Source organism: Molothrus aeneus, unplaced genomic scaffold (assembly GCF_037042795.1).
Source record: "Molothrus aeneus isolate 106 unplaced genomic scaffold, BPBGC_Maene_1.0 scaffold_44, whole genome shotgun sequence".
NCBI classification, from domain to species: Eukaryota; Metazoa; Chordata; class Aves; order Passeriformes; family Icteridae; genus Molothrus; species Molothrus aeneus.
In genome coordinates, this window is record NW_027099111.1 from 354752 (window position 1) to 361282 (window position 6531).

Consider the following 6531-nt stretch of genomic DNA (forward strand, 5'->3'; position numbering starts at 1 on the left):
CAAGATTTTGGATGTTTTCTTTCCTGGCAGAGTTTCTCTTTGCAAGATATGCTGGAAAAGCTTTTTGCTGAGTGTTGAGCGGCAAGACACGCAGAAGACGCAGATACGCAGCTCTCCGAAGCTAAGTGCCGGTCCCGGGCTTCGTTCGGCACAAGCCGCTCTTAGGTGCTCACCGCGACCGGCCCAATGCTCTGTGTGCGAAGAAGCCGCTTCTTCGCCTCCGGGAGAATCGGCGAGCGGCAGCTTCCAATAGGCGAAGATGCAAGCCGCACCACGCAGGCACAGTGTGGGCAGCATTCAGACTTAGAGAAACCAGTACTTTACCACTCTCCTGCCTTTTCCATTGCTATTATATTGGAAAAGAACGAGTTTTGCACAACTACCTTTCATTCTTGCAAAACTCTTTGCAGACCTCCGTGCAAGCTTTAGAACAAGATTTTGGATGTTTTCTTTCCTGGCAGAGTTTCTCTTTGCAAGATATGCTGGAAAAGCTTTTTGCCGAGTGTTGAGCGGCAAGACAGGCAGAAGACGCAGATACGCAGCTCTCCGCAACTAAGTGCCAGTCCCGGGCATCTTTTGGCACAAACCGCTCTCAGGAGCTCCCTGCGCTCGGCACATTGTTGTGCGCAAAGAAGCCGCTTCTTCGCCTCCGGGAGAATCGGCGAGCGGCAGCTTGCCAATGGCGAAGATGCAAGCCGCACCACGCAGGCACAGTGTGGGCAGCATTCAGACTTAGAGAAAACAGTACTTTACCACTCTCCTGCCTTTTCCATTGCTATTATATTGGAAAAGAACGAGTTTTGGACAACTACCTTTCATTCTTGCAAAACTCTTTGCAGACCTCCGTGCAAGCTTTAGAACAAGATTTTGGATGTTTTCTTTCCTGGCAGAGTTTCTCTTTGCAAGATATGCTGGAAAAGCTTTTTGCTGAGTGTTGAGCGGCAAGAAACGCAGAAGACGCAGATACGCAGCTCTCCGAAGCTAAATGCCGGTCCACGGCTTCGTTCGGTACAAGCCGCTCTTAGGTGCTCACCACGACCGGCCCAATGCTCTGTGTGCGAAGAAGCCGCTTCTTCGCCTCCGGGAGAATCGGCGAGCGGCAGCTTCCCAAAGGCGAAGATGCAAGCCGCACCACGCAGGCACAGTGTGGGCAGCATTCAGACTTAGAGAAAACAGTACTTTACCACTCTCCTGCCTTTTCCATTGCTATTATATTGGAAAAGAACGAGTTTTGGACAACTACCTTTCATTCTTGCAAAACTCTTTGCAGACCTCCGTGCAAGCTTTAGAACAAGATTTTGGATGTTTTCTTTCCTGGCAGAGTTTCTCTTTGCAAGATATGCTGGAAAAGCTTTTTGCTGAGTGTTGAGCGGCAAGACACGCAGAAGACGCAGATACGCAGCTCTCCGAAGCTAAGTGCCGGTCCACGGCTTCTTTCGGCAGAAGCCGCTCTTAGGTGCTCACCGCGACCGGCCCAATGCTCTGTGTGCGAAGAAGCCGCTTCTTCGCCTCCGGGAGAATCGGCGAGCGGCAGCTTGCCAAAGGCGAAGATGCAAGCCGCACCACGCAGGCACAGTGTGGGCAGCATTCAGACTTAGAGAAAACAGTACTTTACCACTCTCCTGCCTTTTCCATTGCTATTATATTGGAAAAGAACGAGTTTTGGACAACTACCTTTCATTCTTGCAAAACTCTTTGCAGACCTCCGTGCAAGCTTTAGAACAAGATTTTGGATGTTTTCTTTCCTGGCAGAGTTTCTCTTTGCAAGATATGCTGGAAAAGCTTTTTGCTGAGTGTTGAGCGGCAAGACACGCAGAAGACGCAGATACGCAGCTCTCCGAAGCTAAGTGCCGGTCCCGAGCTTCGTTCGGCACAAGCCGCTCTTAGGTGCTCACCGCGACCGGCCCAATGCTCTGTGTGCAAAGAAGCCGCTTCTTCGCCTCCGGGAGAATCGGCGAGCGGCAGCTTGGCAAAGGCGAAGATGCAAGCCGCACCACGCAGGCACAGTGTGGGCAGCATTCAGACTTAGAGAAAACAGTACTTTACCACTCTCCTGCCTTTTCCATTGCTATTATATTGGAAAAGAACGAGTTTTGGACAACTACCTTTCATTCTTGCAAAACTCTTTGCAGACCTCCGTGCAAGCTTTAGAACAAGATTTTGGATGTTTTCTTTCCTGGCAGAGTTTCTTTTTGCAAGATATGCTGGAAAAGCTTTTTGCTGAGTGTTGAGCGGCAAGAAACGCAGAAGACGCAGATACGCAGCTCTCCGCAGCTAAGTGCCGGTCCCGGGCTTCGTTCGGCACAAGCCGCTCTTAGGTGCTCACCGCGACCGGCCCAATGCTCTGTGTGCGAAGAAGCCGCTTCTTCGCCTCCGGGAGAATCGGCGAGCGGCAGCTTCCCATAGGCGAAGATGCAAGCCGCACCACGCAGGCACAGTGTGGGCAGCATTCAGACTTAGAGAAAACAGTACTTTACCACTCTCCTGCCTTTTCCATTGCTATTATATTGGAAAAGAACGAGTTTTGGACAACTACCTTTCATTCTTGCAAAACTCTTTGCAGACCTCCGTGCAAGCTTTAGAACAAGATTTTGGATGTTTTCTTTCCTGGCAGAGTTTCTCTTTGCAAGATATGCTGGAAAAGCTTTTTGCTGAGTGTTGAGCGGCAAGACACGCAGAAGACGCAGATACGCAGCTCTCCGAAGCTAAGTGCCGGTCCACGGCTTCTTTCGGCAGAAGCCGCTCTTAGGTGCTCACCGCGACCGGCCCAATGCTCTGTGTGCGAAGAAGCCGCTTCTTCGCCTCCGGGAGAATCGGCGAGCGGCAGCTTGCCAAAGGCGAAGATGCAAGCCGCACCACGCAGGCACAGTGTGGGCAGCATTCAGACTTAGAGAAAACAGTACTTTACCACTCTCCTGCCTTTTCCATTGCTATTATATTGGAAAAGAACGAGTTTTGGACAACTACCTTTCATTCTTGCAAAACTCTTTGCAGACCTCCGTGCAAGCTTTAGAACAAGATTTTGGATGTTTTCTTTCCTGGCAGAGTTTCTCTTTGCAAGATATGCTGGAAAAGCTTTTTGCTGAGTGTTGAGCGGCAAGACACGCAGAAGACGCAGATACGCAGCTCTCCGAAGCTAAGTGCCGGTCCCGAGCTTCGTTCGGCACAAGCCGCTCTTAGGTGCTCACCGCGACCGGCCCAATGCTCTGTGTGCAAAGAAGCCGCTTCTTCGCCTCCGGGAGAATCGGCGAGCGGCAGCTTCGCAAAGGCGAAGATGCAAGCCGCACCACGCATGCACACTGTGGGCAGCATTCAGACTTAGAGAAAACAGTGCTTTACCACTCTCCTGCCTTTTCCATTGCTATTATATTGGAAAAGAACGAGTTTTGGACAACTACCTTTCATTCTTGCCAAACTCTTTGCAGACCTCCGTGCAAGCTTTAGAACAAGATTTTGGATGTTTTCTTTCCTGGCAGAGTTTCTCTTTGCAAGATATGCTGGAAAAGCTTTTGGCTGAGTGTTGAGCGGCAAGACACGCAGAAGACGCAGATACGCAGCTCTCAGCAACTAAGTGCCGGTCCCGGGCTTCGTTCGGCACAAGCCGCTTTAGGTGCTCACCGCGGTAGGCCCAATGCTCTGTGTGCGAAGAAGCCGCTTCTTCGCCTCCGGGAGAATCGGCGAGCGGCAGCTTCCCAAAGGCGAAGATGCAAGCCGCACCACGCAGGCACAGTGTGGGCATCATTCAGACTTAGAGAAACCAGTACTATACCACTCTCCTGCCTTTTCCATTGCTATTATATTGGAAAAGAACGAGTTTTGGACAACTACCTTTCATTCTTGCAAAACTCTTTGCAGACCTCCGTGCAAGCTTTAGAACAAGATTTTGGATGTTTTCTTTCCTGGCAGAGTTTCTCTTTGCAAGATATGCTGGAAAAGCTTTTTGCTGAGTGTTGAGCGGCAAGACACGCAGAAGACGCAGATACGCAGCTCTCCGAAGCTAAGTGCCCGTCCCGGGCTTCGTTCGGCACAAGCCGCTCTTAGGTGCTCACCGCGACCGGCCCAATGCTCTGTGTGCGAAGAAGCCACTTCTTCGCCTCCGGGAGAATCGGCGAGCGGCAGCTTCCCATAGGCGTAGATGCAAGCCGCACCACGCAGGCACAGTGTGGGCAGCATTCAGACTTAGAGAAAACAGTACTTTACCACTCTCCTGCCTTTTCCATTGCTATTATATTGGAAAAGAACGAGTTTTGGACAACTACCTTTCATTCTTACAAAACTCTTTGCAGACCTCCGTGCAAGCTTTAGAACAAGATTTTGGATGTTTTCTTTCCTGGCAGAGTTTCTCTTTGCAAGATATGCTGGAAAAGCTTTTTGCTGAGTGTTGAGCGGCAAGACACGCAGAAGACGCAGATACGCAGCTCTCCGAAGCTAAGTGCCGGTCCACGGCTTCTTTCGGCAGAAGCCGCTCTTAGGCGCTCACCGCGACTGGCCCAATGCTCTGTGTGCGAAGAAGCCGCTTCTTCGCCTCCGGGAGAATCGGCGAGCGGCAGCTTCCCAAAGGCGAAGATGCAAGCCGCACCACGCAGGCACAGTGTGGGCAGCATTCAGACTTAGAGAAAACAGTACTTTACCACTCGCCTGCCTTTTCCATTGCTATTATATTGGAAAAGAACGAGTTTTGCACAACTACCTTTCATTCTTGCAAAACTCTTTGCAGACCTCCGTGCAAGCTTTAGAACAAGATTTTGGATGTTTTCTTTCCTGGCAGAGTTTCTCTTTGCAAGATATGCTGGAAAAGCTTTTTGCCGAGTGTTGAGCGGCAAGACAGGCAGAAGACGCAGATACGCAGCTCTCCGAAGCTAAGTGCCGGTCCACGGCTTCTTTCGGCAGAAGCCGCTCTTAGGTGCTCACCGCGACCGGCCCAATGCTCTGTGTGCGAAGAAGCCGCTTCTTCGCCTCCGGGAGAATCGGCGAGCGGCAGCTTGCCAAAGGCGAAGATGCAAGCCGCACCACGCAGGCACAGTGTGGGCAGCATTCAGACTTAGAGAAAACAGTACTTTACCACTCGCCTGCCTTTTCCATTGCTATTATATTGGAAAAGAACGAGTTTTGGACAACTACCTTTCATTCTTGCAAAACTCTTTGCAGACCTCCGTGCAAGCTTTAGAACAAGATTTTGGATGTTTTCTTTCCTGGCAGAGTTTCTCTTTGCAAGATATGCTGGAAAAGCTTTTTGCTGAGTGTTGAGCGGCAAGACACGCAGAAGACGCAGATACGCAGCTCTCCGAAGCTAAGTGCCGGTCCCGAGCTTCGTTCGGCACAAGCCGCTCTTAGGTGCTCACCGCGACCGGCCCAATGCTCTGTGTGCAAAGAAGCCGCTTCTTCGCCTCCGGGAGAATCGGCGAGCGGCAGCTTGGCAAAGGCGAAGATGCAAGCCGCACCACGCAGGCACAGTGTGGGCAGCATTCAGACTTAGAGAAAACAGTGCTTTACCACTCTCCTGCCTTTTCCATTGCTATTATATTGGAAAAGAACGAGTTTTGGACAACTACCTTTCATTCTTGCCAAACTCTTTGCAGACCTCCGTGCAAGCTTTAGAACAAGATTTTGGATGTTTTCTTTCCTGGCAGAGTTTCTCTTTGCAAGATATGCTGGAAAAGCTTTTTGCTGAGTGTTGAGCGGCAAGACACGCAGAAGACGCAGATACGCAGCTCTCCGCAACTAAGTGCCGGTCCCGGGCTTCGTTCGGCACAAGCCGCTTTTAGGTGCTCACCGCGACCGGCCCAATGCTCTGTGTGCGAAGAAGCCGCTTCTTCGCCTCCGGGAGAATCGGCGAGCGGCAGCTTCCCAAAGGCGAAGATGCAAGCCGCACCACGCAGGCACAGTGTGGGCATGATTCAGACTTAGAGAAACCAGTACTTTACCACTCTCCTGCCTTTTCCATTGCTATTATATTGGAAAAGAACGAGTTTTGGACAACTACCTTTCATTCTTGCAAAACTCTTTGCAGACCTCCGTGCAAGCTTTAGAACAAGATTTTGGATGTTTTCTTTCCTGGCAGAGTTTCTCTTTGCAAGATATGCTGGAAAAGCTTTTTGCCGAGTGTTGAGCGGCAAGACACGCAGAAGACGCAGATACGCAGCTCTCCGAAGCTAAGTGCCGGTCTACGGCTTCTTTCGGCAGAAGCCGCTCTTAGGCGCTCACCGCGACTGGCCCAATGCTCTGTGTGCGAAGAAGCCGCTTCTTCGCCTCCGGGAGAATCGGCGAGCGGCAGCTTCCCAAAGGCGAAGATGCAAGCCGCACCACGCAGGCACAGTGTGGGCAGCATTCAGACTTAGAGAAAACAGTACTTTACCACTCGCCTGCCTTTTCCATTGCTATTATATTGGAAAAGAACGAGTTTTGGACAACTACCTTTCATTCTTGCAAAACTCTTTGCAGACCTCCGTGCAAGCTTTAGAACAAGATTTTGGATGTTTTCTTTCCTGGCAGAGTTTCTCTTTGCAAGATATGCTGGAAAAGCTTTTTGCT